Genomic DNA, 22,296 nt, shown 5'->3' with positions numbered 1-22,296 from the left:
CTGAAGACGGAAGACCTTAACTAGAGCAAAGCTCGTTGCAAAGCAACGAGTAGGTCTTCCGTCATGTTTGACCGGAAGTGGCTTTCATTTTTAACAGAAATGGGAAATAACGTCCAAAAATGGTTTGATTCCTCTAAATCCATGTTAATTATTGCAAAAATAAGCCATTTTCTGTTACTTCCGGTTTGACCGGAAGTGACGACGACGGACGGAAAATTTATTATAATGCCCCCAGAGACATATGTTACCAGAAAACTTGTCAAGAACGGCAAAAATACGTGTTTTCCTACTACTTCCGGTTTGACCGAAAGTGACGACGCCGGACGTATTTTGACAACTTCAATAGATTAAGCTGGACATTTTGAACAATTTTGCTTCTTTGACGTATCACAAATTCTCAATACTTTTTGAGATATAAAGGAAAAACTTTCGGCCCCTTCAGGCCCTGATTTAAGGGGACAGCCCTTTTTTCGAGATATCATCTGAAAGATCTTGAAATTCTACACCTTTTTTGTTCTACATGCTTTAACAAAATATTTCTAGGTAAAAAATTATCGTTGAAAAAGTGCTTAAAATTTTGAAATTCTTGATAGGACTATTTTCGGGCCATAGCGAGCGTCGGCGCTTCGTACTTCCGGTAGTTGTGATATACTTAGTGCACTTCTTCAAAAGTTGCTCTATCATCACTAAAAATTTCAAGCTTCTGTGTTAAGTGCTTTTTGAGAAAACTGCCGGACAAAGTGACCCTCTAAAAATCACTAAATCGCAGAAAACTCCGAACCGGAAGTGACGTCATCAAAATAAAAAAATATATATCTAGATTTTTTTATGTTCTATCAGACCTAAAAGTTTCATAAAAATCGATCGAGCCGTTTTCGAGAAATTGTGCGTACAAAATCGGTAAGAAAAAAAAACAATAATAAATAGAGCAAAGCTCGTTGCAAAGCAACAAGTAGGTCTTCCGTCCTGTTTTGACCGGAAGTGACGTCAACAAAAAGAAAGCAATGAGCTAAGTTGTCTCCAGTGACTTTATAATTTCAATTTTGAGTCAAAACCTTCAAAATAAGCTTTTTTGGCTACTTCTGATTTGACCAAAAGTGATGTGAATTGACAAAAAATTAAGTTTAATGCCTTCAGTGATATATGTTACCCAAAACCTTGTCAAGAATGACAAAAATATGCACTTTCTGATGACTTTCGGTTTGACCGGAAGCGACGTCACCAGACGCATTTTGACGAATTCAATAGATTAAGCTTGACATTTTGAACAACTTTGCTTCTTTGACGTATTACAAATTCAAATTTTTTTTCAGATATTAAGGAAAAAATTTTGGTCCCTCTAAGTCCTTAATTATAGAGGCAAGCCCTTTATAGTTGATATCCTTTGAAAGATCGTGATATTCTTCACAACTTTTGTTCTTAATGTCTTTACAAAATATTAACATGTAAAAAGATATTGCAGAAAAGGTGTGAACATTTTCTAAATCCCCGATGGGATTTTTTACAAGCCATAGCGAGCGCCGACGTGCTGCACTTCCGGAGAAAGAGAGAGGTATGTGTCACATCAGCACATGTAGCTCTATCATCACTGAAATTATGTTTTTCTGTCTAAAAGCAATTTTGAGAAAAATGCTGGTCAATGTGACCCTATGAAAATCACTAAATCACAGAAATCTACACTAAAGAATGCTCTGTGCCAAGTTTAACTTAACTTTGTCCAGTTGTTCTGAGAAGGAAATGAAATTCTGAAGAATTTAAGATAAGGATGATAATGGGTGAATTTTCAAAATTTTACTACAGCTTTAGCTCATATGAGCTAAACTGTAAACAGATTTTGTGCTTTGTTGACTTTGAAATGTGACTGGACATCTCTTTGATCTTGTGTTTGAAATAACATGTCCTTTGTTCTGAATCATGCACATTTGTTAATGCTTTAGTTGTTTATGCCAAGATAGCAATGTTCCTTCAATTATACTGTAAAAATACACATATTAGATCTTATATATTGCCACTGAAGACAGACCTCTATCATCTTTACCATTAGAATTGGTATGTCTTCCCTTGGAAGCGGAAGACCTCAATACAGATGTAAACATGCAAGATCTGACAAATATTTAAAAGAACATTTATTCCAAATTAAACATATTAGATTTTGCAACAAAATTTATTTATCTTGAAAAACTGAAAGCAATTGATATAATCATATTTTTGGATTTATGTCTGTTTCTCAAATCAAAATTTAAATATGATATATTTAAAATCATCTTCTTCAACTGAGACTTGATTCAGTTGATTGTTTCAATTTCATTCTGCTGTTTATTTTTTGTCATCTCCCAAAAGAGGCTCTTCTGGCAAATCATGATCATGCTTGGCATCAAATTTCAGTACTCAGATGACAGTCACACCTATCAAAAGAAATTGATTTTTTTAAAAGTACAACTTATCAGATAAGATAAACCATCAAACTTAGTTATAAGATATTGTTATACCTTTAAAAAATTGTTCCTATACAAATCTATACAGAAAAAAGTCTAACATTTTTAATGTTTTGCTGAGCGGGCATAAAAAAATCGATGTTGGACCACTCGGAGAGATGTTGAACTGCTTACGTCACAGAGTGGGCGGAGCTTAATCTCATTTTCATTCTTTGGTTTTAAACAATGACAGATCTAATGTTACATTACGGAATATAGTACAAAATACATGTATGTCAAAAAATATATAATAAAATGAAAGGTATATAACAAAACATTTATTGACAGAGTTCTCGGGCGAAATGCGTTTTGTCAGACCCTCGAACCAAACTGTCTGCCTTCGGCCTAACGGCCTCGGGCAGACAGTTTGGTTCTTTGGTCCGACAAAACACATGTTGCCCTTGAACTCAGTCAATAAATGTATACTGTCACGTTTCTGCATGTGTATTATTTGTAAAACTACTCTATAATCATTTATAAATTTAGGTTTACAGGCAGTTATTTGAGGATGTAATAAATAACATATTAGTTTTTCATGATTTCAAATAAAGGGTATGTACGTAACTTGTTCATGTCAAAATTTATTAGGAATGGTAATGGTTAACAGTTGTTAACCGACTAATCAGTCAGAAAGATGGTATCTGGTTATGATTTTTTAGGTGTCAGGATAAGGCCATTCATAAAGGTGTTACAGCACATTAGGAACAATGCACTAATCAAGTGACAAAACAGCATCGCATAAGGAACAATGAGCTAGCGCAAAGTAACAATGCTGCTCTAGCTCATTTAAAACACCATGCTACTAAGTTTATGACAGCATGCTAATTGTTTAAGACACTTACATGCTAGCGTGAAGTAAAAATGTACTATCACGCTTATGAGAATGGGCTAGTGTGCTTATGACAACACGGTGACAATGTACTTAGTGCGTTTGTAACAAAGTTTCAGCAGGCTGTTTACACTACGCCGTCAAGCTTACACAAAAGGCCAAAATAAAATATACTCTTGTTTCCTTTCCCCTGACCAAAAAAATTAGGGTCGGTAGGTAGGGAAAAAATTTTATTTTGAGAAAAAATTTTATTTTCAAAATTTAATGAATGCAGAACATATAGCATGTAATAACTGTAATAACAAGAAAATGATATGTTAACAGTTTCAAAGCAAGTTTGTTAATCAAGATTTATAAAGTAAAGGTAACCTGTAAACTTGTGATGTATTAATTCTGTAAATATCTTTGGTCAACTTCAGTATTTTAGAAAAATAGTTATCCAAAAAATGAAAATGTAATAAAAACTTTTAGGGTCGGAGGGTAAAATGTAGGGTAGGTCGGGTGACAGGAAACAGGAGTATTTTTTATTTTGGCCTAATAGATTGTGTAAAGTTGTATTAGGCCATTCCAAGTTTTTTCTCTGTTTAGCGTCCACCCATCTTTCAAAAACCTACCAATCTATTCGCAAAAATAACAACAACACTGAAGCCAAAACATAAAACACAGGATTAAAATGATTTTCAATGATTTGATCTAATTAAACTACTTTAATAGAAGAAATGTCTATTCTTAAGCAAAAACAAGGGAATAAATGCTTACAATACACCAAATATAACTTACTGTACAGAATTATCTGGAGAAATTGACAAATTCAACAATTTTGCCTAAATTAATCAATTTCAGGACTCCTGATGTTGTGTGTTTTTTCTAACATGGGGTGTCAAAAACCAAGGCGCACACGGACGCTAAACATAGAAAAAACTTGGAATGGCCTTAGCATGGCAGCATGTTGAGCATCAGCACAACTGCATGTTGTTCTAAGTTGCCTTAGCCTAACAGTGTTGAGAACACTGTGTTAGCACATTGTTCCTAACACACACTTTAACAAATTGCCTTATCAGGACACCATTTAGTTTTCCATATATATTTTAAAAAGACTGGGAATAAAATTCAATTTTCGATAAGCTTCTTTTCATTATAAGTGTTTGCCTAATCGTTTTTTACTATATAACCCAAATACATTATTGTCTGTTATGGTAGCCTAGTGGTAGGGTAATCGCTATGTATAATCATGAAGCTGGGCTTGATTTTAATTCACTGCATCAAACCTAAGACAAAAACATGTACGCAGTCATGTTCCCTAACCATGCACCCAACATTTGTAGTGAATTAGATCCTAAAAACCTCACAGTAGATGTTAGGATAATGACCCTGAGTTCCAAGTAAAGGTCCATATTGAAGCTATTCACCAGAATATATTAAATGAGTCAATGAGTGAGATTCTCATGATAACATTATCAATCAAAGTATCAATAAGAAGCTGATACTTACTGCTAAATGCTAGAGACAGGTTACTCCAAAGAGACTGTATAAACCAAGATTCTGTGTCACAGTAGGTGTGGGTGTTGGCACGAAAAGGATCCCTTACTTCTCAAAGGCAATAAGTGCTGAAGTCTATATTTGCAGCTTACTATCCCAAGTGGTGGCATCATAAAATGACTGAAAAATTTTCAATAGACTAATTAACAAACAAACCATTTCTGCAGCCTTATCACAAAAAAAGCAAACTTTACTATTACATTTTTTTTTTTACAAATTTCTTTTGCAATTTAACTAAGAAACATACATATGACATAAAATATTGATTTAATTAACTGAGCAATATTATATTGTGTGCAATTTTTTTGTCAATAAATTATACTAAATTTTTTTCTGCAGTAACTGGACCCACAGTGCTTTGCTTCTTTGAGCTACATTCAAGCTTTAAAGTGGTATTGTAGGCCAAACTTACACTACGACGTCATGTGACTTTAGAGTCTAGTGCCCTGTTCAGACGGAGAGTTTAATTCGCAGTAAATTATTGAGAAGTAAACTAAATTAAATGCAAATCAAACTAATGCGAATCAAACTGTGTTCACATGACAGCTAATTATAATGCAAAGTAACCAAATCGAATAAAAATTTTACTTTGACAGTCATGCAGGCTTCAGTTAGGCTTTTATGACATTATTTACAAATCATGTCATCTTAGGCATAAACAGATGTATTTGACATAATGTCACAGTGTCTGTTTTCACATTTTAGTGATTAACACTATATTTTCCTTAGTTTTTCACTCAAAAATAGCACAAGTACTTAAAGCTGACCACCAACATGTAGCATTTGACTTAATTTTGCCATTTCACATGCCTCAAAATTTAATTGGAATTAGCTTACCTTAGTCATGTTAGTGTTCACAAGGAGCTAATGCATAGTAATTTAATGCGCAGTAAATTAATTCGAATTAAAATAATTTGAATTGAACTCAGTCCATGTGAACATGCATCGATGCACCAAATGTCTAGTGCGGTTTGACAAGCCTGATCTAAATTAAAAGTGAATAAGTATCTGCCCTTACCATGCTTATCGTACCCTAACATCACACCCGTCAACATATTATTAGTTGAAAAACATTTTGTTTTGAACATGTGGAAAGCAAGTCTTGTTGAAATTACATGCTCACACATATTTAAATAAAATTTAAAGCTGTGGGGATTTTAAAAGGCTAACTGAGAGCGTCTGAACTGTAAAACAGTTAATATATCGCTGTGTCTGTGTATTTCTAAAAATATCGACAGCTGATAAATGCTCTAAGCTGCCATAGTAATATAATGTAAATTTTAGGTAAACAAAAATCTTACCTTCGAATTCATTCCCATGGTCCACGCCAATCATAAATTAAAATGTAACCGTCAGCTCTTTAATCATTCGATACAATTATCACTGGGGAATCCGAAACAGAGTCAAGAGTGTTCATCCTTGTTTATTACTGTGACAGTCGGAATTTCCTCGTAAACAATTCACACAAGAATATATAAATCGGATAATTTTGCTTAGAATAATGCTCCAGAGGATTGATAGAGTACTTTGAGCTGCAGATAAAATGTCCGTGCATGTTTACATACGGCTTGTATGGTGAGAAAATCCTCAACTTCACTTTGTAAACATGATCAACATGTGTCCGATTTGCCGATTTCGATGGGACACACTGAAACCCGGATGTACTAAAGACCTGAAATTAAACGATGTTTTTATTTTAAATTAAATGATAATATTGAGTACTTAAAATGTCTTATTTTAAAGACCTTTGACTATGATGCATTATGTTATACAAGAATTCATTTGTTTGGAATATTACTGACAATTTTTAATCAGGTCAAATCAGGATTTTAGCATATCAAGTCTTTAGTACCTTCCCGTTTCCCACAATGCCGCGCGTTGTTTACACCTATACAAATGCAGAAAAAACCCATTTTGATTTCACCTTTTGTTGTGTACATACATCACATTTTAAATTACTTGCATAAAAAGAAAACAGAGAAACACCGAATCAACACTATATCTTACTGATGCATCAACTAAAACCAGGGACCTATGTTAGTATATAGGTCCCTGCTAAAACTGTGCGTTAGTGGCACAGTAAAGGCTTGGCTGGCTACAGTAGCTAGACAACTTGTCCATGTAAGGTTTCCCACATATTTGTTTTATAAAAAACAAATATAGTTTGGAGTTTGTTTATCTTTATACCAAATGACAGGGTTTTTCATCAATTCGAAATGATTTCTGATAAAATTTTTCATAGTATAACTGTTACCATTAAAAAATTAATATTTTTAGCTCTCAGAAAAAAAAAAACGTTTATGATCTATTTACCCCTTGTCTAACTAAAGGGGCCAGCCCCTTTTCCTTAATCTTATATGAAAGCTCTCATAATAACGCACAACTTTTGTTGTATATTTCTTGCCAAACTATTCTCGGTGCAAAAGCAGAGACATATCAAAGTACTGAAAGTACTGTTAAACGGAGGCTTCATGTATGAGAGAACACATAAGAAATATATATATCATACATAGCTGTAAAGAATGTTTTGAGAATTATTTTTTTTTTTTTTTTCAATTCAAAATTTTTTCAACGGATACTCCAATATTTATGAGGTTTTTGGGATATTCTAATTTCAACTTTGTAATGATTAAAGTTCACTGTTATTTAGATGAGATAATTTCAATATTAAACCTTTCAACGTAAGAAACAGTAATTGACTAGGCCTGGTTGACATAAAACTTAGACGGGATAACTTTTTATCCCAGTCTCACTTAAGGAATATATAGTGGAAAAGTGAGACTGAGATCAAAAGTGAGATATATCTTGACAGATTTGACAACCAATATTTCTGGAATTATTAAATGTTGTATTTTATCATATGACAGATTTAACCCAAAAATGTCTTTCTTTACTCTTATACCAGTGGAAATGGTTGTCTTTTTCAGTTTGTCTGTTTAAAACAATCATTAACAATGGGACCTGATTACAAATTACGTAGAGAAAAGTAATAAATATATAACTATGGTTTCTGCTTTTCAGTAACTCTGTTCAAACAATCAGTTCTCCAATGATGTATGTTAAAAAAAGTTGACATAAATACCAATGATTAGAAATACATGTAATATTGTATATAAAAAAATAATTAAAGTTTGAGAAGTGAAAGAGGTAAAACAAAAGTATCATTGCAAATAAAGATCAACGATATGGCAATAAGACAACTTATTTCAGAAGATGTAATTTTTAATTAATTAGGATAAATCATATAATGTGATAAATCATGTAAATCCTATGAACCAAGATTTGGGTTGTACCCAAAGGTCAAAAGTTACAAATGCATTTTGATCTCAATATCAGAGTTGCCGTTTGTTTCTCTCTTATCTAATTGAGGGTACCCCCAAACACTCAAACCGCTTGTAGAAAGTGTAAATCTGTTTTCATGTGTTTCCTAAAATTATACATAATTACAAATAAAGAATTCAAAACTAGACTTTTAATATTCCTACAGATAAAAATACTATGCATTTGTTTATTCACCGATCCTTGTCAGATTAACAAAAACTCCATGAAACCTATTGATGCAAGCGTCAAAAATCGGCCGCAAACCAATCGGCCCTTTCAAGAATAAAAGGAGTGAAAATGAGAATACAAACAGCAATCAAGCACAAAAAATTCCATTAAAACTGAAATGTCTGATCTATTATTAAAACATATATCTGCGACATAAAACATTTGCATGCGGCATTGCAGGATTTTCTTCAATACATAATACAGGTACATCTGCGTCTCCACACTTAGTTTGATACAGACGAATTCTGGTGGAAGTTTTTTACAATTAAATATAAAACTAAAGTTTAAACTTATATATCTAGAGATAGTTTTTACTTTAATAAAAGAAGCAAGTGATAAGTGGGGTTCCTCGATCACTTTCTGCGGATGTTAACCCCCCCCCCCAAAAAAAAACTCCCTCTAGATCCGCCACTTCATTTCTTCTCGTTCTTGTTTTGGTGTGAGAATCGGTGGAAAAAGGCTCGGCATATTGGAAAACGCGCTTTATCATCGACTGTTGGAACAGAATCTCCTAATATTCTGTCTGATTAAAACTTAACAGTAAATCACATTTTTTTTACATAATCCGTAGGAAATGTATTTATATACACGTCATTTTAAAAATATTAGACAAATCCTGTTTATTTAGAAAAATTCAAACTGTTTGTTTATACTTGTATGTGACGCTATCTTTGTTTTAGACTATGCCTATCCTTGCGGTCGGTGTTACTCAGAGTCGCTCTAAAAATAGAATTCTCAAGGTAATGAAAACAATTCCACCGATAGATGGTGCTTGAGAAATCTTTCCTGTTTACATTCCATGGGCAAGACAATCCCAATAACCGGAGGCTGTCATACAGCCTCCGTTTAATAAGAGAGGGACCGCTGACTCTTTCGGAGCACTCTAGATTTTTCATGACGTTTCAAAAATTCGAGTTCCGAATGGAAAATCATCTTCCGATTTTCGCAGCGCCCTCACCGGGAGGCATAGAAACTATAAACAGTATGGCGTTTCATCATAAGAATGGGTAGAAAACATCGCTAAAACTTCAATTTTATGCAAAATTTACTTGTGGCATTAATCGTAGGAGGATTAGATACTTTCGTTTGTATCATGTGTATGACGACAAAGAATTGAGAACAAATTTAAATACAGTAAATAGATGAAATCCATCTAACCCATGTCTCGAGTTGCATTTGTTCAGTCTGTCTTTTAAAAACTATAACAATAAAAATACATTATAGAATGTATTTTATAGTGTAGGATGAGACCAATTATGACGAGCTCATTTGTTTGTAATGTTGATTTTGCAGTTGCGTGTATTAATTACTTGGTTTTTAATACATACATAGGTGTTACAGCTGTGTTAGGTTTCAGGTTGGTGTATGACAGTATGTTGTTTGTTTTTAGACTTTCATTAAATAATTATTTTTCAAAAAGGCTGAAATTAATGTTTTTTAGTGTATTATATTGCTGTATAGAAAAATAAATCTATATCATTATATTTTTGATTTTTTTTAACTACATATCTACATTATTTTGGCATTAAAAAACAAAACAAAATACAGTTAAAAATACACCATCCTGAAACCAGACTAATGTTGTAACATGAATCTAGTCCAGCAACTCATACATTGTATGATTTACTGGTTTTTAAAACAATGTTTAAGTACTAGACTAGTGCTAATTTTTACATATAAATTTAAAAAAAATAAAATATACACTACCCCATGATGCTTTCACATGTTTCAGCTTTCCTGACCCAGCCACAAGTGCTTGAGGACAGGACCACCCCCCCCCACCCCCTAATATAGACCCTCAGGCCTATTAGAATATTTTCACATAAATTTAATATATATGGATGACACATTTGTGATATAATCTATCCTATCAATTCAGAAAATTTGCTTAAACCAACATTTTATAACAAAATTTCTAACCACTCTCTATAGTTGATTTTTATATAAAGAATGTAGGGTAGATTTATAGAACATTTGTTTTAGGTAATTTTTCAATTTGTTAACGTTGGTATAGATCTTATCACAAATATGTCAGTGAAAGATTATTTATGAGAAAAAAGTCGAAAAAGCCCAGAGGTCTATATCGAAAGGGGGGGGGGGGTTCCTGTCGTCAAGCACCTGTGGACCCGGTGGTTCCTGAGAAATTTTAAAGTTTTTTCCTATATATTTCCATGTAAAACTTGGATTCTAAATCATGGCCCCATTCTACCCCTGGGGTCATAAATTGAACAATTTAGAATCTACACTACTCCAGATGCTTTAACGCAAGTTTTTCTGGCTGTGGTTCTTAAGAAAAAGAATTTTTCCTTTTATATTACATTCTATGTATAACTTGGCTTCCTTATTGTGACCCTGCACTACCTTCAGGGGTCATGATTAAATAATATAGAATTTGCACTACCTTAGGATGCTTCCACATAGGTTTCAGGTTTTCTGGTCCAGTGGTTCTTCAACTTGAGAAGAAGATTTTTAAAGTTTTTTTTCCTATATATTTCTATGTAAAACTTTGATTCCTTAGTGTGGCCCGGTCCAACTGGGGGGGGGGGGGGGGGGGGGGGTCATGATTTGAACAATTTAGAATCTACACTAATCCCAAGATGCTTCCACAGTTTTTACTTTCTGGCCCAGTGGTTCGTGATTTTTTTTCAAGACCCCACCCTATTTTTGTCTCTTCTTGAACATCTCCCTTTGTAGGGAACTTGGCCCTTCATTTTAACAATTCAAACTCCCCTTCAACCAGGGATGCTTTGTACCAGTTTGTTTAAATTAACCCAAAGGTACTTGAGAATTTTAGTAGGACATACAACAGACAATATGTCATTAGAAAAGCTCACTTGAGCCTAAAAACTAGGTGTTCAAAAAATACAAAAATATGCATTGGCTAATTTTAAGTTAGATTTATTGTCATACATTTAGGCCCAGTACATGTACATGTAGTATATTTTAGTTTATACATGTATGCATCACATAGAAATTTGAAATGTTCATCACACATTTTTTACAGTCCAAGGAGTGGGAAAATGTTTGGAAAGAATACTCATTAATGATATTCTTGGAGGTCTTAATTCTTTTTTTTTACAAATACCATGGAGAGAGATGGCTCAGAAAAAACAAAAAAGTTTCAGATATTATTTCTTATTCATTTGCAGTATTGTTGAAAAACCATACAACATGTCAATGTTTGTTTCAGTGCCGTTTTGAGCGCAGCTATATTTTATGCAGCAACACAATTTTAAGCTTTACAGCTTACTGAATAACTATTTGTTGTCTTATTCATCCTTAGATCTCACTTAAAACACCCTTATGAAGCAGGTCAAGGTCTTTTGGGAAAAAAACTTCAGAATCTTGTAGAATCAATCAAGAGAGGTACTGTTACTCTGAAAATATGAAAAAGACAAAATCAATGAAGAAAAGAATTTAATAGCCCCATGAAATATACCTGTAAAACCTGGGATAATAACTGTACCTTATTGTGTATATTTAAAAAAAAAAAACTACAAAAGCAGTAAAAAAAAAGATCAACAATCCCCATGAAACAAGGACACCGCAAGGCGGAGCATCCCCTCACAAAGAACATATAAGATTATCACTCTATAAATCAAGGTAATACATGTATTCGGTATTTATCCTAATGCAAATTTTGATGTAAATAACACATTTACAGTCATGTGAAGCAAAATGATACATTTTAAACAAATTATTGTGATATAAATGAGTAAAAATTGCCACTTACTTAATAGATTTATGGTGGTCAGGATAAATTCACCCATAAAAATTTATGCATTCTTCATTTCCTCTGCTTGCAATCTGTGTCTGTTGTTGAGAAGAGTGATGTCTGACATACCTGGAGATTACATGAACAAGTGTTCATCTTTACATGATGTAAAAATTTAACATCCTTATTATACATTCTTGGATATACAAAAAAGTAAATAATACATCTCAATACTATGATCAAGTCTTTAAAATGTTGAGAAACTCTCAGGCCCCTTTTGTGGGAAGGAATTTCAGTTTTTGGGACAAATCTCTGTTGAGCAAATAAAAAAGGAAAAGAAAAACATATGAGATTTAAATAATATTTATTTAAGGGAAACATTAAAGCAAAGGTAGTTTCTAATGTTCGAATATCACATACCAGTATTATATTGATGGGGGAAGGGGGGGGGGGCACAACATATACAGTGTACCCATTTACTGTTGAAAATATACACTAAAAGCCCCCAACCGGCCCCTCCTACACAAAAAACTAGTAGTATTTTTCTACAGATTGTTCTGACAATTTCCTTCCCTTTTTATTTGCTTGTCTTCAAGTTTTTTTCCCCAGATAACTTGTCCTACATTTACACCCCCCCCCTTTTTTTAAAACGAAACGTGCCTGTATACTTGCTGATTTTTCCTCCTTGCTCACTGGTTCCTAAGGGCCTGAGTCTACAATGTTTATGAAGATAAAAGGAGCAACTTTTCAACAAGAGAACATTTTTATTCAGAATTAATAATGTTGTACCGACAACGACAAGATGTAAACATCATGCTGCATGGTCTCATGTTATACGTGTTATCTTTTTAATTTCTCTTTATAGCTGCAAAAATACATCATACATATCCACCTTATGTAAATTATTATTGATGTGCAGGCTATAAATAATAAAATATACAATATATTAGCAATATTTACCCCAAAGTCTTCGATGAAAACACTGCAGTTAATACGACCGGAAGTCTTTCTATGCCTCCCGGTGAGGGCGCTGCGAAAACATGAAGATAATTTGGCGCGAAAATGAGTTAGCGGTCCCTCTCTTATATGTCTCTGGCAAAAGTAATTACGCGTTTTGACCGGAAGTGACGTCATTTGACGACTTTTGACAATTCCGGCATTATTTCCGGCTGACATCACAGTCAGCAAGTCAGAAAAAAATTGAAAAACTCAAATTCAATCGTTTTATTTGATTCATTTTGATTCAAAGGAAAAACTTTGAATTTTCGACTACTTCCTGTTTTTACCGGAAGTACTTCTGATGGATGCTTTTTGTTGAGGATTGTGAATAAAAATATATGTTCTATTTGCCTTTAATCAATCCCGTTAAATTTTTCAAAAAATCTTAAAATTAAACACCCCCTCCTGTGTCGACCGGAAGTGACGGATGCGAAATTAAAAGACGTCATGCATAACTCAATAAGATGTTTTATAATCCCTGAAAATATCATGATTCAATCTTGAGTGGTTTACAAGAAGATGCTTGGACAAAATGACAACTTAAAAAAAGAAAATCGGACAAAAAATGCGACCGGAAGTGATTTTCAAAAAAATGAAAAAAAGGTCTGGAGATATTACAACAATGCATCATTCCTGAAAAAATCTTTGAAATCGGTTCAGTAGTTTCGGAGAAATCACGTGTACTATGAAAAGGGAAAAATAATAATAATAGGAAACATAAGAAAAACAGTAAGGTCTTCCGAAGGAAGTCGGAAGACCTTAATAATAAAAATAGTGGAAAAGAAACCTAAGAATAACAAGAAGGTCTTCCGCTGAAGACGAAAGACCTTAACTAGACGAGCTTGTTGCAAAGCAACAAATAAGTCTTCCGTCTAATTCTGAAGACGATGATATCGAGATTGATAGACATTTACGGTTATGTGTGCAAAAAACGAGCCATTTACAAATACTTCCGGCCTGACCGGAAGTGACGGTATTTTAACGACTTTAAATGATCTCTGCCTCTGCTATTTATTATTTTGAACAACTTTCCTTCTATGATGCATAAGAAATTGTCAACACTTTTTGAGATATTAGAGAAAACGTTTTGGCCCCTCTGGATCCTTTGTTTTAGGGGCCAGCCCTTTTTCTTGGATATCATTTGAAAGATCATGCAATTCTACACTTCTTTTGTTCTATATGTCTTAACAAAATATTTCTAGGTAAAAAGATATCTTCGAAAAAGTGTTAAAAACTTTGAAATTCGTGATACGTCTATTTTCGGGCCATAGCGAGCGCCGACGTGCGGCACTTCCGATAAAAATGAAATACGTTATACATATCTACAGACTTTGGTCTATTATATCTGAAAGTTTCATGTTTCTTTCTTGAGCCATTATTGAGAAAGTCTGCGGACAACCAGACCCTTCAAAAATCATAAAATCGACAATATCTCCAAACCGGAAGTGACGTCATCAAATCGGAAAAAAATGCATAAGGTTCAAGTAATGTTCCATAAGTCCTGAAAGTTTCATGGAAATCCATCGAGACGTTTTTGAGAAATCGCGTGCACAAAATCGGTAAGAAAAAAAAGAATAATAAAAGTTGCAAAGAAAGGTCTTCCGTCCTGTTTGACCAGAAGTAGATTTTATTTTTAACAAAAGTGAGAAATAACGCCTTAAAAATAGCTTGAATCCTCTAAAGCTATGTTAATTAATGCAAAAATGAGCCATTTCTTGCTACTTCCGGTTTGACCGGAAGTAACGACGACGGAAAAATAATTTTTTATTGTCCCAGAGACATCTGTTACCTAAAAACGTGTTGAGAACGGCTAAAATTCGCGTTTTCCGACTACTTCCGGTTTGGCCGGAAGTGACATTGCCGGACGAATTTTGCAACGCCAATACATTTAGCTTGACATTTTGAACAACTTTGCTTCTTTGATGTATTAAAAATTCTTTATAGATTTTGAGATATAAAATGCCTTTTAACCCTTCAGGCCCCTAAATTTAGGGGCGTGCCCTTTTGTCGAGATACCATTTGAAAGGTCTTGGAATGTTACACTTCTTTTGTTCAGTAAACAAAATATTTTCAGGTAAAAAAATATCGTAGAAAAGGTGTAAAAAATTTGAAATTCAAGATACGACTATTTTCGGGCCATAGCGAGCGCCGACGTTCGGCATTTCCGGTAAATTTGATATACCTTATGCACCTTTCCAAACTTAGCTCTACCTAACCTCAAAGTTTGAAGTTTCTATCTAGAGCCGTTTGTCGGGAAAATTGTGGACAAAATGACCCTTAAAAATCAGAAAATCGACGATATCTCTAGACCGGAAGTGACGTCATCAAAACGGAAAAAAACGCATAAGGTTCAAGTAATGTTCCATAAGTCCTGAAAGTTTCATAAGATTTTGTTTGGCCGTTTTCGAGAAATCGCGTGCACAAAATCGGTAAGAAAAAAAAAAATAACTAATACGATCTCGTTGCGAGCAACGAGTGGGTCTTCCGTCCAATTTTTGATGAAATGAGATAAGATTTTGACTGGGATTTTCATTCAGAATAATGTTTTTTAGGTAATTGATGTTGATTTGTGTAAATTTGTATTTGGACAGATGGAGAACATAAAACTTTATGTTCCAAAATCTCTTTAAGGTCAAATAAATTATCACTTAAACAATTTAATTTCTTTTAAAAATCGAGGGCTACATGTATATTTTTTTGACGAATAGAAATCATCAAACAATGTGTTTTTTAAATCGCTCAAATATTAAATAAAGTGAGATTTAAACGATTTAAATTTTCAAAAAATTTAAATTACTTCCAAAATTTAAAATCAAGTACAATATTTGTATTGTGAGATATAGAGAGCATCATACAATGTGTTTGAAACCTCTCAGAGGTCAAATAGAGTGAGATTTAAAAGATTTAATTTTTTTTAATAATTTAAATTGCTTCCAAATGTAAAATTATGTACTACATATATATTGTGACAGATAAAAAACATCATACAATGTGTTTTGAAACCTCTCAGAGGTCAAATTAAGTAAGATTTAAACGATTTAAAATTTTCAAAAAAATTAAATTCAAATGTAAAATCAAGTACTACATATGTATTGCAACAGATAGAGAACATCATAAAATTTGTTTTGAAACCTCTTAGAAGTCAAATAGAGTGAGATTTAAACGATTTAAATTTTTCAAAAAATTTAAATTGCTTCCAAATGTAAAATCAAATACTAAATATGTATTGCGACAGATAGAGAACATTATACAGTGTGTTTTGAAACTTCTAAGAGGTCAAATAGAGTGAGATTTACACGATTTAAATTTTTCAAAAAATTTAAATTGCTTCCAAATGTAAAATCAATTACGATTTATGTATTGTGACAGATAGAGAACATCACACAATGTGTTATGAAACCTCTCAGAGGTCAAATTAAGTAAGATTTAAACGATTTAAATTTTTCAAAAAATTTAAATTGCTTCCAAATGTAAAATCAAGTACTATATATGCATTGTGACAGATAGAGAACTTCATACAATGTGTTTTGAAACCTCTCAGAGGTCAAGTAGAGTGAGATTTAAACGATTTAAATTTTCAAAAAATTTAAATTGCTTCCATATGTAAATTCAAGTACTATATATGCATTGTGACAGATAGAGAACATTATACAATGTGTTTTGAAACCTCTCAGAGGTCAAATTAAGTAAGATTTAAACGATTAAAATTTTTCAAAAAAATTTAATTGCTTCCAAATGTAAAATCAAGTACTATATGTGTATTGCAACAGATAGAGAACATCATATAATGTGTTTTGAAACCTCTCAGAGGTCAAATTAAGTAAGATTTAAACGATTTAAATTTTTCAAAAAATTTAAATTGCTTCCAAATGTAAAATCAAATACTATATATGTATTGTGACAGATAAAGAACATCAGACAATATGTTTTGAAACCTCTCAGAGGTCAAATTGAGTAAGATTTAAACGATTTAAATTTTTCACGAAATTTAAATTGCTTCCCAATGTAAAATCAAGTACTATATATGCATTGCAAGAGATAGAGAACGTCATACAACGTTTTTTGACACCTCTCAGAGTTCAAGTAGAGAGAGATTTAAACGATTTAAATTTTTCAAAAAATTCAAATTGCTTCCAAATGTAAAATCAAGTACTATATATGTATTGTGACAGATACAGAACATCATACAATATGTTTTGAAACCTCTCAGAGGTCAAATTAAGTAAGATTGAAACGATTTAAATTTTTCAAAATATTTAATTGCTTCCAAATGTAAAATCAAGTACTATATATGTATTGCAAAAAATAGAGAACATCATACAATGTGTTTAGAATCTTCCCAGAGGCCAAATAGAGTGAGATTTAAACGATTTAAATTTTTCAAAAAATTTAAATTGCTTCCATATGTAAAATCAAGTACTATATATGTATTGTGACAGATAGAAAACAACATACAATGTGTTTTGAAATCTCTCAGAGGTCAAATTAAGTAGGATTTAAAAAATTCAAATTTTTCAAAAAAATTAAATTGCTTCCAAATGTAAAATCAAGTACTATATATGTATTGTGACAGATAGAGAACATCATACAATGTGTTTTGAAACCTCTCAGAGGTCAAATTAAGTAAGATTTAAACGATTTAAATTTTTTTAAAAATTTAAATTGCTTTCAAATGTAATATCAAGTACTATATATGTATTGCAAGAGATAGAGAACATCATACAATGTGTTTAGAAACTTCCCAGAGGTCAAATAGAGTGAGATTTAAACGATTTAAATTTTTCAAAAAATTTAAATTGCTTCCAAATGTAAAATCAAGTACTATATATGTATTGCGACAGATGAGAACATCATATAATGTGTTTTGAAACATCTCAGAGATCAAATAGAGTGAGATTTAAACGATTTAAATTTTTCAAAAAATTTAAATTGCTTCTAAATGTAATATCAAGCGCTATATCAGATTTCAAAACACATTGTCTGATGTTGTTTATCTGCCAAAATACACTTGTATACATTTTGTTACATTTGTAAGCAATTTAAATTTTTCAAAAAATTTAAATCGTTTAAATCTCATTCAATTTGACCTTTGAGAGATTTCAAAACACATTGTTTGGTGTTCTCCATCTGTCAAAATACAAATTTCATCTTTGAATTTTCATTTGGATGAAATTTAAATTTTTTGAAAAATTTAAATCGTTTAAATCTAGCTTTATTCGGCCTCTGAGAAATTGCAAAACACATTGTATATTGATCTCCCTCTGTCGTAACACAGATATAGTATTTAATTTTACATTTGGAAGCGATTTAAATTTTTTGAAAAATTTAAATCGATTAAATCTCACTCAATTTGACCTTTGAGAGATTTCAAAACACATTTTATGATGTTCTCCATCTGTCTTAATACAAATATAGTACTTGATTATACATTTAGAATCAATTTAAATTTTTTGAAAAATTTAAATCGTTTAAATCACACTTTATTTGACCTCTGAGATGTTTCAAAACACATTGTATGTTGTTATCTATTTGTCACAATACATATATAATACTTGGTTTTACATTTAGAAGCAATTTAAATTTTTTGAAATTTTTAAATTGTTTAAAACTCACTCTATTAGACCTTTGAAATATTTCAAAACACGTTGTATGATCTTCTATATCCGTCAAAATACAAATGAAGTATTCGACATTTGGGAGCAATTCAAATTTTTGAAAATTTTAAACCATTTAAATTGCATTCTATTTGTCATTTGAGAAATTTCAAAAATCACCATATGTTGTTATCGATCTTTTAAAATGCAGATGTATCATTTAGGAACCATTTCAATATTTTGAAAAATTTTAATTGATTAAAAGTCACAATTTTTGACCTTTCAAAGATTTCAAATTATGTGGTCTTATGTTTTCAATCCTTAAATATGCAATAATAGTTCTTATTTTACCTTAGAAAGCAATTTAAAACAAAATTGAAAAATTTAAATTGTTTCAATTTCATTATATTTGACCTTTGAAAATTTCAATTACACTGTGAAATAATTTTTGTTTATATCAGAGGACACAAGCTAAAGATCATAAAGTACAGTCATTCTCACCAACCGCAAGCGTCCTTCACAATGAGTTTGACATGTTCTGTCAAAACAGCATGCTAATATACCTGAGGTAATTGTTTCTTAATTAGTGCATTAAAAATCACAAGATATATACCGTTGGAAAGGTCTTGAAAAGATCTATTTGATGGTTTAAAAATTTTTAAAATCGGTCAAGAAATGAGCGAGATATGACGTTTTACATACATCAAAGGATTTCCACCAAAGATCAAAGACATCTAAAGAGTACCGTCTAACCGCAAGGATCCTTGATAATGAATTTGACATGTCCTGTCAAAATGAAAGGCTAACTTACCTGAGCTTATATTTTCTTCATTATTACACGTACAATAAAAAGAAATATACCGTTGGAAAGGTCTTGAAAAGATCTATCTGATGGTGTAAAAAAATTAGAAATCGGTCAATAAATAAAAAAGATATGAATTTTTAAAAGAAAAGTTCTACAAGTACATTTGCACTCTAATGTCAAAACACACCTGAGCTTATAAAATGTTCATTTTTGTACTCACATACAAAACAAATACATTTTTGGAAAGTGCTTGCGAAGATCTATTTGATGACATAAAAAAAATTGAAATTGGATTAAAAAATTTTTTTTGAAAAATTTAAATTAAAAATTTGAAAAATTTAAAAAATTTCTTTAAAATTTAAAAGCCTGTTACAAAAGTAGAGTTCACATTTAATCATACCTGAAAATTTCAAATCTCTATTTTGCGTAGTATTCTCAATGAAGGACGGACAAAAATTGTAGAAATTACGTCATATTTCACGACCGGAAGAAAAATTAGAAAAAGTGAAGGTATTGGATTGAGCCATAAATGTTTCCTTTCATCACCGAAAGTTTCATATAGATCCACTGTACCGTTACTGAGATATCAGTGAAGGAAAAAAAATAATAATAAGAAAAAGAAACATTACAATAATAGAAGGGTCTTCCGTTGGAGACGGAAGACCCTAATAACTAGACGAGCTTGTTGCAAAGCAACAAATAAGTCTTCCGTCTAATTCTGAAGAAGATGGTATCGAGATTGATAGACATTTACGGTTATGTGTGCAAAAAACGAGCCATTTACAAATACTTCCGGCCTGACCGGAAGTGACGGTATTTTAACGACTTTAAATGATCTCTGCCTCTGCTATTTATTATTTTGAACAACTTCCCTTCTATGATGCATAAGAAATTGTCAACACTTTTTGAGATATCAGATAAAACGTTTTGGCCCCTCGGGATCCTTTATTTTAGGGGCCAGCCCTTTTTCTTGGATATCATTTGAAAGATCGTGCAATTCTACATTTCTTTTGTTCTACATGTTTTAACAAAATATTTCTAGGTAAAAAGTTATCGTAGAAAAGGTGTTAAAAATTTTGAAATTCTTGGTAGGACTATTTTCGGGCCATAGCGAGCGCCGACGTGCTGCACTTCCGGAGAAAAAGATTGGTGTATGTCACATCAGCACATGTTGCTCTATCATCGCTGAAAATTTCATGCTTCTGTGTTAAGTACTTTTTGAGAAAACTGCCGGACAAAGTGACCCTCTAAAAATCACTAAATCGCGAAAATCTCAAAACCGGAAGTGACGTCATCAAAACAAAAAATTATATATCAGGTTTGCTTGATGTTTTATCAGTCCTGAAAGTTTCATGAAAATCTATGGAGCCGTTTCCAAGAAATCGCGTGCACAAAATCGGTAAGAAAAAAAACAATAAAAAAAACTAGAGCAAAGCTCGTTGCAAAGCAACGAGTAGGTCTTCCGTCCGGTTTTGACCGGAAGTTCCGGAAGTGACATCAACACAAGAAAGCAATGAGCTAAGTTTTCTACAGTGACTTTATAATTTCAAATTTGCACCAAAACCTTCAAAATAAGCTATTTTTGGCTACTTCCGGTTTGACCGGAAGTGACGACGACAGACGGAAAATTAATTTTTATGCTACCAGAGACATATATTATCCAAAAACCTGTCTGGAACGGCAAAAATACGTGTTTTCCGACTACTTCCGGTTTGACCGGAAGTGACGATGCTGGACGTATTTTGACGACCCCATTAGATAAAGCTTGACATTTTGAACAACTTTGCTTCTTTGATGTATTACAAATTCTCAATACTTTTTGAGATATAAAGAAAAAACTTTCGGCCCCTCTAGGCCCTTAATTTTAGGGGCCAGCCCTTTTTTTGAGATATCATTTGAAAGATCTTGGAATTCTACACTTCTTTTGTTCTATATGTTTAATCAAATTATTTCCAGGTAAAAAGATATCGTAGAAAAGGTGTTAACATTATGAAATTCGCAATATGTCATTTTTCGGGCCATAGCTAGCGCCGACGTGCGGCACTTCCGATAAAAATGAAATACCTTACGCATATCTATAGACTTAGGACTATCATGCCTAAAAGTTTCATGATTCTATCTAGAACAATTTCTTAGAAAGTCTGCGGACAACCTGACCCTTTAAAAATCATAAAATCGGCAATATCTCCGAACCGGAAGTGACGTCATCAAATCAAAAAAATATGTATCAGGTTCAAGTAATGTTACATAAGTCCTGAAAGTTTCATTAAAATCCATTGAGCCGTTTTCGAGAAATCGCGTGCACAAAATCGGTAAGAAAAAAAAGAATAATAATATAGAAGAAAAAAAGTGAAAAAGAAACCGAAGAATAACAAGAAGGTCTTCCGCTGAAGACGGAAGACCTTAATAATAACTAGTGCTAATTGTAACGGGAACCGTTACAGATGTTCCCCAAACGCTCCCCATTTCCCTTTTGTTGCCTTATTCCCTGTAAACTTGATTAAATAAGACAAACGCGATACATTTAAGACTTTAACAAAGTTTTACCAGAAGTATTCAATTTAAGCATTGCACGCATGCGCATTTGAATGCATGTGCGTAATGACCATATCATCTTGTCTACACTATTGATATATTTTGATATACTAAATATTACAGCATTTAATCCAAAAATATGTTTAATCTAGTGTATTTGGAATTTTACTCATTTAACGTGCACGCACGTGCATGCATGTGCATGATGACCATTCCCTGTTGTAGGAGTCTATAATATCTATCTATGTTCTGAATCC

General features: G+C 32.4%; 2 long non-coding RNA genes across 2 annotated transcripts; both read right to left on the bottom strand.

Annotated features, from left to right (window-relative positions):
- Positions 1–1,778: 1,778 nt before the first annotated feature.
- LOC134252729 (uncharacterized) lies at positions 1,779–6,505 on the bottom strand. The gene is made up of 3 exons (XR_009989011.1): positions 6,144–6,505; positions 4,795–4,962; positions 1,779–2,405 (listed from the first exon to the last, which is right to left on the bottom strand). It is a non-coding gene; the product is annotated as an uncharacterized LOC134252729 (long non-coding RNA).
- A 5,135-nt stretch (positions 6,506–11,640) lies between these two features.
- LOC134252731 (uncharacterized) lies at positions 11,641–13,179 on the bottom strand. The gene is made up of 3 exons (XR_009989012.1): positions 13,067–13,179; positions 12,125–12,235; positions 11,641–11,768 (listed from the first exon to the last, which is right to left on the bottom strand). It is a non-coding gene; the product is annotated as an uncharacterized LOC134252731 (long non-coding RNA).
- Positions 13,180–22,296: the final 9,117 nt, after the last annotated feature.

Source organism: Saccostrea cucullata, unplaced genomic scaffold, assembly GCF_032062105.1.
Source record: "Saccostrea cucullata isolate Sc308-1 unplaced genomic scaffold, CSIRO_AGI_Scuc_v1 ctg1508, whole genome shotgun sequence".
NCBI lineage: Eukaryota > Metazoa > Mollusca > Bivalvia > Ostreida > Ostreidae > Saccostrea > Saccostrea cuccullata.
The sequence above is the reverse complement of the archived record's forward strand: the minus strand, read 5'-3'. Positions and strand labels throughout refer to the sequence as shown.